Source organism: Stegostoma tigrinum, chromosome 48 (genome assembly GCF_030684315.1).
Source record: "Stegostoma tigrinum isolate sSteTig4 chromosome 48, sSteTig4.hap1, whole genome shotgun sequence".
In the NCBI taxonomy this organism is placed as follows: domain Eukaryota; kingdom Metazoa; phylum Chordata; class Chondrichthyes; order Orectolobiformes; family Stegostomatidae; genus Stegostoma; species Stegostoma tigrinum.
The window spans coordinates 2242291-2252789 of record NC_081401.1 but is presented as its reverse complement, the minus strand read 5'-3'; the positions used below and the strand labels follow the sequence as shown (position 1 = coordinate 2252789).

General features: G+C 46.8%; 1 long non-coding RNA gene across 1 annotated transcript; it reads right to left on the bottom strand.

The window, feature by feature from the left end:
* Positions 1-2982: 2982 nt before the first annotated feature.
* LOC125450168 (uncharacterized) lies at positions 2983-10268 on the bottom strand. The gene is made up of 2 exons (XR_007247028.1): positions 9832-10268; positions 2983-3260 (listed from the first exon to the last, which is right to left on the bottom strand). It is a non-coding gene; the product is annotated as an uncharacterized LOC125450168 (long non-coding RNA).
* Between the last annotated feature and the right edge of the window lie 231 nt (positions 10269-10499).

Here is a 10499-nt window from a genome sequence, read left to right as displayed (position 1 = left end):
CAGTTTTCTGTCTCCTTATTTAAAGAATGAAGTTCTGACTATGCAGGGAGTGCTGTGAAGATTTACTCGACTGCTCTCTGGAATGATGGAAGTGACATAAGAAGAGAAAGTGGATCGATTAGAGTTATATTCATTAGTGTTTAGAAGACTGTTTGGGGCAGTTGGGGAATCCTGCAGAAAATGGTAAAATTCCAACAGGACTCGACAGGGGAAGGGCAGGAACGGTGCTCCTGGTGACTCAGGAGTCCAGAGCCATGTATCACAGTCTATGAATATGGAGCAAGACTGAAATGAGGAGAAATGTCTTCACCCTGAGAGAATGGATGAGCCTGTGGAATTCTCTGCCAGAGAAACCAGTTGAGGCCAAAGCAATGAATGTTTACAAGGAGTGAGAATATGGTTCTTCGGGCTAAAGATATTAAAGGATGCTGCTGGGGAAACGGGATCAAAGGACTGAATTGGACAATTGGCTATCAACTTTTTGAATGACAGAGGGAATTTGAAGGGTTGATTGACCTCCTCCTATTACCTACATTTCCGTGTTTAAAGCTGTGCTTGGGTTACGACAAGGCACATGGTTGGAACATCCAAATGGTGGTGAATGTGTGAAAGGTTTTTAAACTCTGGACCTGGCTTTCTGGAATAGGACAGAATGAGGAGGCAAGGAATCATAGGTCTGCCCCCACACCCAGAAATTGAACCTCTAAACTGCTCCACAGATCCTCCAACAAGTCTCTGGCTCTCACGTGTTCTGTTCTCCAGCCTCCATCCAGATATCTAATTCAGTGATTCTGACCTCTTCACAAGGGGGCTGCCCAGACTGGCATCAAACGTGGGTGAGCACGGTAATGTTGTAGGGATCAGTGCTGGGGCCACAATAATTCAAGAAAGAGGGAGCTTTTGAAAATTATTTTAAAGGCGTCACAGGGTATGGGGAGCAAGTAGGAGTATGAGGTATCAGCAACTAGCAGCATATTGAATGTCACAACAGGGTCGAGGGTCTGATCGACCTACTCCTGCTCCTAGCTTCCATGTCTCTCTCCCTGTCCCTTTCTGTCTGTGTATCAATCTGTCTGTCAGTCTAGTTGATTGTTTGTCTGTCCCTCAAGGAGATGATCAGTCCTGATCATGTTCAAGTGAGGTACAGGTGTGAGGGGCTGAATGACCTATTCCTTGCCACAACTTCATTCATTTTGATGTCTCTGTCTGTGTTGCTGTGTGGGTGTACGTCTCTCCCACTCTATCTGAAGGAAAAAAGTTCAACTCTGATCATATTGAATGATGGAACAGGCAGGATGGGCCAGATGGCCGAATTCTACTCTTAGTTTATGAGTCTCGATGTTCTGCCTCTCTGTCTGTTTCTCTCGTGGAGGGGGGGCAGCCGTGATCAGACTGAACAGTGGAGCAGGCTTGATGGGCTGAATTCCTGGCAGTGTGGAGCTCAACAGGCCTGAGTCACAGAAGACCGTGATCAGTTTCAATCATTAGTGTCTGTACTCAACCTCTGAAACAACCCGTATTTGCCCCATCTCACTGCCTTGGCATTTCGTGGCCCAAATGTTCCCACCTCCTTCACTGAGTCAAACTGCTGATCATTTTCCCCATTCCCACACTGCATCAGAGAGATGTTTATCCAAAGCTTTGTATTTGGAATCCCTATTGAAGCAGGCCATTCTGTCCATCGAGTCCACACTAATGCTCCAAAAAGCATCCCACCCATACCCACCCCCAACCCTGCATTTCCCATGGCTAACCCGCCTCAACTGCACATCCCTGTGACACTATGAGGCAATCTAGTATGGCCAGCCCACCCTAACCTGCACATCATCGGACTGCCAGATCGAGGCTTACACAACCCGGCAGACATAGGGAGAAAGTGCAATCTCCACGCAGTCACCCGAGCCTAGAATCCAACCCAGGTCCCAGGCATAATGTGGCAGCATTACTAATCACTGAACCGCCATGCCACAAGTGTTCCTTGGGGAAAGCGATCTGGGGAATGTCTAAGACCACAGGAGCAGTAGGCCATTCAGCCCATCAACTCTGTTACGCCATTCAATATGATCTGATTCCACTTTCCTCTTTTACGCCCTAACCCATCATTCCCTTCCTTGTTAAAAATCTGTCTCTCCTGCTTCGCCTTGAATATACTGAATGACTCAGCATCGACAGTCCCCTGCAGTAAAAAAAGTTCCATAGATTCATTCCCCTCATTGGACAATCCCTCCAACAGTGTGGCATTCCGTCAACATTGTCCCTCCAAAGGTGTGGCACTCCCTCAGCACTACCCACTTGACAGTGCGATTTCCCTCAGCACTGACAATCCTACAGTGCCCACTCCTTCAACACTGACCCTCCGACAGTGCGGCGCTCCCTCAGCACTGACCCTCCGACAGTGCGGCGCTCCCACAGCACTGACCCTTCCTCAGTGCGGCGCTCCCACAGCACTGACCCTCCCTCAGTGCGGCGCTCCCTCAGGACTGACCGACAGTACCCACTCTTGTCAGTGTCAGTTCTGAGGAAGGGTCACCGGACCCGATCCAGTAACTATTTTCTCCTCCACAGATGCTGCCAGACCTGCTGAGCTTTTCCAGCAACTTTATTTTTGTTCATGTCAGCGCTGATCCTGCAACAGTGCCTGCTTCCTCTGGATTGACACTTCACCAGTGCATGCTCCCCAAGCACTTACTCTCCGACAGTGCGCAGGTCCCTCAGCACTGACCCTCTGACGGGTCAGAACATCGCCATGGTGAGAGCTGTGTCTAAGCCTGTTGTCCCAGTAGGACCTGGACAGACCAAACAATGCTATTGATTGAACTTTGGACTTTGGCGCTCGAAGATGACGCTGTGACTGAGTAGGAGTAACAAGATGTCAATGCGCGCCTCTGCTTTCTGACCTCTCCCCCCCCCCCTCCCAGTTCCAAGTCACTGTGCACACACGCTGACCCCAGTGCGAAATAAGAGATGGACAAGAGGCGGTGATCCATGCAGTGAGTTTTATTCCCGCCTTTCAAAAAGCAGTGGGTCAATTTGCTATTGCGTCTACGTAATCGAGCAGAGCCCGAATTTCAGAAATGGCAGTGAGTTATTAGTCAGGCTTCAGACATGCCTCGCTCTGCGACACATTCTGTTTCCTCTTCCTCAGCTTTTCGAACAGCAGAACATGTTCCTGTCACATATTCCATTGAGAGTAATCTCACTGGAGTCACAGTGAGCTTGTTTACAAGTTGCTCCCAAGCTTGTACAATCACTGAAGAAACCTGTGAAACAGAAAGCAAGAGCTCATTGTTGTCATCAGTCAGTGCTCCAAGTCCGGTCTACCCAAGGGGTATAGATTAGGGAAGTTTGCAATATAGTCTATAATATGGATATGGAGTGAAGAACTGTGCACAGAGCTCCACGTGTGGTCAAAGTGTGGGGGTGCATGGTGGCTCAGTGGTTAGCACTTTTGCCTCACAGCACTAGGCACCTGGGTTTGATTCCACCCTCGGGCGACTGTGTGTGGAGTTTGCACATTCTCCCCGTGTCTGCATAGGTTTTCTCCGGGTTCTCCAGTTTTCTCGCACAGTCCAAAGATGCACAGACTAGGTGGACTGGCCATGCTAAATTGTCCCATAGCATTCAGGGCTGTGTAGATGGGTTACAGGGAAAGGGTAATAGGTCTGGGTGGATTGCTCTGAGGGTCGGTGCAGGCATGTTGGGCCAAAGGGCCTATTTCCACACTGTAGGGATTCTACGAAGGGGGGCTATGGAAACTGGAAGTGTTCCTAATTGTCTGAGTATTATATACTTTAAGCAGGTCTCCTCTCACTCTTCTAAACTCCAAAGAGTACATGCCTAATCTACTCAACCACTCCTAATAAGATGGTTCCTCCATATATGGGATCTCTGGGCTGCCTCCAAAGGCAGGATATATAACTTTTTGGTTGAGGGCCAAAATTTTTCACAATATCCAGCTATAGTCTGATTAGCGTATGGTATAATTTTAGCAAAACCACACACTTTTATACTCCATTCCGACTGAAATAAAGCCCACGTTCCAGGTGTTTTCCTCATACCCATTATACTTGGTTGCTAGATTTTTTTTCAGGTTCATAGGCAAAGACTCTCAACTTCCTCCATTCCAAAGTTTTCTGCAATCTTTTTCTATTTAAATAACATTCTGCTCCTCTATTCTTTCTGTCAAAGTGCGTAACTTCATATTTCCCCACATTATGTTCTATCTGCTCATTTTTTTCCATTCAGGTGACCTCTCTACATCCCTCTGAAGGCTCTTTGCATGATCCTCACCATGTGCCTTCCCACCTATTTTTATGTCATTCACAAAATTGTTTGTTTATGGTGCGTTCACATCCTTCATTCAAGCCATTAATATAAAATACATAATTTGGCCCCAGCGCTAATCCTTTGGCTTCCCACTAGTTACAGGTATAACCTGAAAATGCCCCCTTTGTTCCAATTCTGTTTTTGTTTGTTAGTTAGCCAATCCTCAATCTGTTCTAAGGTATGATCTACAACACCACGATCTCCAACCTTATTTAGAAGCCTAATAAGTGGCACCTTATCAAATGCTTTTGGAAAAAAAGGTCTTTCAGAAATCCAACTTAAGGAATAAGTGAGCCGCATTGGCAGCTTGTTTTAAGGGTTTCAGGAGTGATACATTAACTGGAGATGCACCATTATGCCAAATGCAAATCAACCTGTCAGGTGAATGAGAAGCTTTAGTGTGGAGACAGGGCTGACTCTTCACAGAGATGTGATAATCTGTCATATTATTTCTGTCATCAAAGGGACGGAACTTACTTTCTAATCACTGAAATGACACCTTCCCAATGATCCTTGTGTTGTGTAAGATAGTTATTTGCCATTTTTTTGCTTATAAAATTACCTTCCTGTTCTTTTGTTAATCGCACAGTGATGTGAATATGTTCATTGACAGTTCTCAATGGTAGTACAAAGAAAATAAAGTAACAATTATGGCCCTTCAAGTCAGGTTTCAGTCTGAGACCTTACTTTTCCAATATGACCACAATCTGGGATCATTTCAATTTAGAGACCAGAACTGTGCACAGTTATTTGAGTGAGGTCAAACTATTGGAACCAGAATGCTGGGAGAATGGTGCTAAGCCTGTTGGACTATAACTTGGTGTTGCGTGATTCCTGACCCAGTTCATATTGAGACAGGGATGTCAAGACATGTCCCAGGGTGCCTCACAGAAGCATGTGACAACAATGTTTGTGAGGCATATTAGCAGCTCATGGGACAGGTCACCAGGAAGTGGCTCAATTTTTAAAATTTGTTTTGAGGAATGTCTTAAAGGAGAGATGGAGAAATAGACAGTAAGAGACAGAGAAACAGAGATAGAGAACAACAGAGAAAGAGAGACACAGAAAGAGACGAAGTGAGAGAGAATGAGAGAGACAGAGACAAGGATTGAGGTAGAATCAGTAAAACAGAGAGAGAGAGTGAGAAACAGAGAGAGAGAGAGGATTTATGACCATCTGGAAGAGCATGGCTTGATCAAATACAGTCAACACGGCTTTGTGAGGGGCAGGTCATGCCTCGCAAACCTTATCAAGTTCTTTGAGGATGTGACTAGAAAAGTTGACGAGGGTCGAGCTGTGGATGTGGTGTATATGGAATTCAGTAAGGCATTTGATAAGGTTCCCCATGGTAGGCTCATTCAGGAGGTCAGGAGGAATGGGATACAGGGGAACTTAGCTGCCTGGATACAGAATTGGCTGGCCAACAGAAGGCAGCGAGTGGTAGTAGAAGGAAAATATTCTGCCTGGAAGTCAGTGGTGAGTGGTGTTCCACAGGGCTCTGTCCTTGGGCCTCTACTGTTTGTAATTTTTATTAATGACTTGGATGAGGGGATTGAAGGATGGGTCAGCAAGTTTGCAGACGACACAAAGGTTGGAGGTGTTGTTGACAGTATAGAGGGCTGTTGTAGGCTGCAGCGGGACATTGACAGGATGCAGAGATGGGCTGAGAGGTGGCAGATGGAGTTCAACCTGGATAAATGCGAGGTGATGCATTTTGGAAGGTTGAATTTGAAAGCTGAGTACAGGATTAAGGATAGGATTCTTGGCAGTGTGGAGGAACAGAGGGATCTTGGTGTGCAGATACATAGATCCCTTAAAATGGCCACCCAAGTGGACAGGGTTGTTAAGAAAGCATATGGTGTTTTGGCTTTCATTAACAGGGGGATTGAGTTTAAGAGTCGTGAGATCTTGTTGCAGCTCTATAAAACTTTGGTCAGGCCGCACTTGGAATACTGCGTCCAGTTCTGGTCGCCGTATTATAGGAAAGATGTGGATGCTTTGGAGAGGGTTCAGAGGAGGTTTACCAGGATGCTGCCTGGACTGGAGGGCTTATCTTATGAAGAGAGGTTGACTGAGCTTGGACGTTTTTCATTGGAGAAAATGTTGAATATTTTCCTTCCACTACCACCAGAAGGATACAAAAGGATTTCTCCTTTCTGAGAGGAGTAAATCTGTGAAATCGTTTGCTGCAAAGGGCTGTCAAGGCTGGGACATAGAACAAAAAACATAGAAACATACTGCACAGCAACAGGCCTTTCAGATGTTGTACTGGACATGATGCCAGATTAAAAACAAACTTTCTGTCTGCCTTTGGTCCATAACCCTCCATTCCTTGCACATTCATGTGCTTATCTAAAAGCCTCTTAAATGCCTCTAACATATCTGCCTCCACCAACATCTCTGGTGGTGCATTTCAGACCACTAATACCCTCTGTCTAAGAAACTTGCCCCTCACATCTCCTCTAAATTTCCCCCCTCTGACCTTAAACACATGCCCCATAGTTTTAGACACTTCATCTCTGGGAAAAAGATGTTGACCATCAACCCTATCTCTGCATCTCATAATTCTATAGATTTCTACCAGAGAATACAAGCCAAGTATTTTTTTTCTGGCATCTCCTTCTAGCTCATACCCTCTAATCCAGGCAGCATCCCGGTAGACCATTTCTGCACTCTCTCGAAAGCCTCCACATTCTTCCTATAATGTGGTGATCAGAACTGAATGCGGCATTCAAAGAGTAGCCCAACCAAAGTCTTACAAAGCTGCAATATGACATCCCGACTCTTGTACTCAATTCCCCGACCAGTAAAGGCAAGCATGCCTTACACCTTCTTTACCACCCTGTTGACTTGTGTGGCCACTTTCAGGGAGCTACGGACTTGAGCCCTAAGGTCCCTTTGTACCTCAATGTTCTTTAGGGTCCTGCCATTAACTGCATATGTTTTCCTAACTTTTGATCCCCCAGAGTGCAGCATCTCACATTTACCATCATTGGGAGATTTTTCATCAGGAAAGGAATCAAACGTTATGGGGAGAAGGCCTGAGAGTGGAATTGAGGATGATCACATCAGCTACAATCTCCTTGCAGCAGATACAATAAGATGAACAGTCCACTTCTACCCCTTACGTCTTATGATCTGATCAAGCTAACGTTCACAGCTGTCTTTCTGAGGGAATAAAACAGGCTTAGACGGAGATAACATCAAGATTTGTGGCAATGCAAGCCCTGGGATCACTCAGGTTGCAGAAGGACTCTGTTTAGCCAATGTGACCTTACCAGCTCTCCAGATGGGCAGTTTGCCTCGAGCCATTCTGCTGCCTCCTCCTCATTCCTTTTCATATAACCACCTCCCTGGGGCTTGGATTGAACTTGTCTCAAATACCACACCCCAACTCTCCCAGACAAGATCAGAGATAATGGGAACTGCAGATGCTGGAGAATCCGAGATAACAAAGTGAGAAGCTGGATGAACACAGCAGGCCAAGCAGCATCTTAGGAGCACAAAAGCTGATGTTTTGGACCTAGACCCTTCATCAGAGATGGGGATGGGGAGAGGGTTCTGAAATAAATAGGGAGAGGGGGGAGACAGTCCGAAGATGGAAAGAGGAGAAGATAGGTGGAGAGGAGAGTACAGGTGGGGAGGTAGGGAAGGGATAGGTCAGTCCGGGGAGGACAGACAGGTCAAGGACGTGGGATGAGGTTAGTAGGTAGGAAATGGAGTTGCGGCTTGAGGTGGGAGGAGGGGATAGGTGAGAGGAAGAACAGGTTAGGGAGGCGGGGACGCATTCCTTAGATGACATATCCATCCTGGGCCTCCTGCAGTGCCATAATGATGCCACCCGAAGGTTGCAGAAACAGCAACTCATATTCCGCTTGGGAACCCTGCAGCCCAATGGTATCAATGTGGACTTCACATGCTTCAAAATCTCCCCTTCCCCCCACTGCATCCCAAAACCACCCCAGCTCACCCCTGCCTCCCTAACCTGTTCTTCCTCTCACCTATCCACTCCTCCCACCTCACACCGTACCTCCACTTCCTACCTACTAACCTCATCCCACCTCCTTGACCTGTCCATCCTCCCCGGACTGACCCATCCCCTCCCTACCTCCCCACCTCTATTCTCCTCTCCACCTATCTTCTTTTCTCTCCATCTCAAGTCCGCCTCCCCCTCTCTCCCTATTTATTCCAAATCCCTCTCCCCATCCCCGTCTCTGATGAAGGGTCTAGGCCCGAAACGTCAGCTTTTGTGCTCCGGAGATGCTGCTTGGCCTGCTGTGTTCATCCAGCTTCACACTTTATTATATTGGATTCTCCAGCATCTGCAGTTCCCATTATTTCAAATAATTAAACTGTTTGCCTACAGACAGCTGACTTGAAATGACACCTCTTGAAAGTGCCTCAAGTAAGAATGTTTTGAATATAAGCATTCAACAAAGAAAGGAATTCCAAGATGAGCTCAGTATTCTGTTAATTTGTAGCTGTGTCAATGACTTTCTCACTGTGCTGTAACTGGCATTTTGCCTGTGTAAGCCTCAGATTTCCTACCTACTAACGTCACCACCACCCCACCCCCCGACCTGTCCGTCCTCCCCGGACTGACCTCTCCCCACCTCCCCGCCCATACTCTCCTCTCCACCTATCTTCTCCTCAATCCATCTCCAGTACGCCTCCCCCTCTCTCCCTATTTATTCCAGTTCCCTCTCCCCATCCCCCTCTCTGACGAAGGGTCTAGGCCCGAAATGTCAGCTTTTGTGCTCCTGAGATGCTGCTTGGCCTGCTGTGTTCATCCAGCTCCACACTTCGTTATCTCCCAGACAGGATACCTGAAAGCCTTAACCCTCAGTGCATGAAGGATTCTTTCCGTACTCTTACTTTCTGCCACCTTTAAAGATTACTTGACCTCTGCGCGCCGTCATGCTTTAAATCATGCTTAAAGAGACAAGGGATTGTGAACCAGCAGGAGGGAGTCATAGAGATGTGCAAAACGGAAACGGATCCTTCGGTCCAACCTGTCCATGCCGACCTAGATAATCCGAGATAAAACTAGTTCCACTTGCCAGCATTTGGCCCATATTCCTCTATACCCTTCCTATTCCTATACTCATCCAGATGCCTTTTAAATGTAACTTTACCACTTCCTCCACAGCTTATTCCATACACGCACTACCCGCTGCATGGAAAAGTTGACCCTTAGGTCCCTTTTAAATTTATCCCCTCTCACCTTAAACCTGTGCCCTCTAGTTATGGGCTCCCCCACCGCGGAAAAAGACCTTGTCAATGTACCGTGTCCATGTCCCTCATTATTTTATAAACCTCTATAAGGTCGGAAGGTTTCGATTACAAAGGGCTTTTCACCCTGAGGCGCTGCAGTACCAAGCCCCAAGCAGCCGTGATCCAAACAAATGACAGTCCAGGCTGAACGGGGAAAAGGTCCCCTTTCTTTCTCTCCCACCCCCACATCCAGTTTGTATCCACAGAGTGTTCCCTGCGATTTGCACTGACCTCCCAAAGATATCCTGTGTCGCACTTTCCTATCAGCCGTGATGGGCTGCGCCAGCACCAAGGCAACAAGAAGCAAAGTCATAGATTTCCACATCATTGGCTCGCTGCTCCCAGTCACAGTGAGGAGGCTAGCATCCCGCTGCTGTTTATATGAATTCAGTGAGTCTTTTATGGTTAATCATCACACGTGTACACATGGTCTCTCTCACACACACACACACACACACAGGGCACCTTAAAGGGACAGTTCAAAAGGTAAAGTGGTGAGTCACATTTCATTTCCACACAGCAACCCACACACATATTCACACAATCTCATGCAAGCTCTCTCTCTCTCTCTCACGCATATACTCGCACGCAAACTCACACTCAGGCTCATTCAGACACACACATTTCTTGCACTCATTCACAATACACATTCTTCCTCTCTCTCACAAACACAGGCACATACACTCACACAGATACACTCTTATACATACATAGATTGGCTCTCGCATATACACGCCCACTTTCTTCCACACACACACACACACACACACAAACACAATTTCATGGTGATCAGTAGGTGCTTAATTCCAGATTTTTCATGTTGGATTCAAATTCCACCACCTGCCTTGGCAAAGTTTCGAACCTAGGTCCCCAGAACATAAGCTGACTTTCTGAATTAA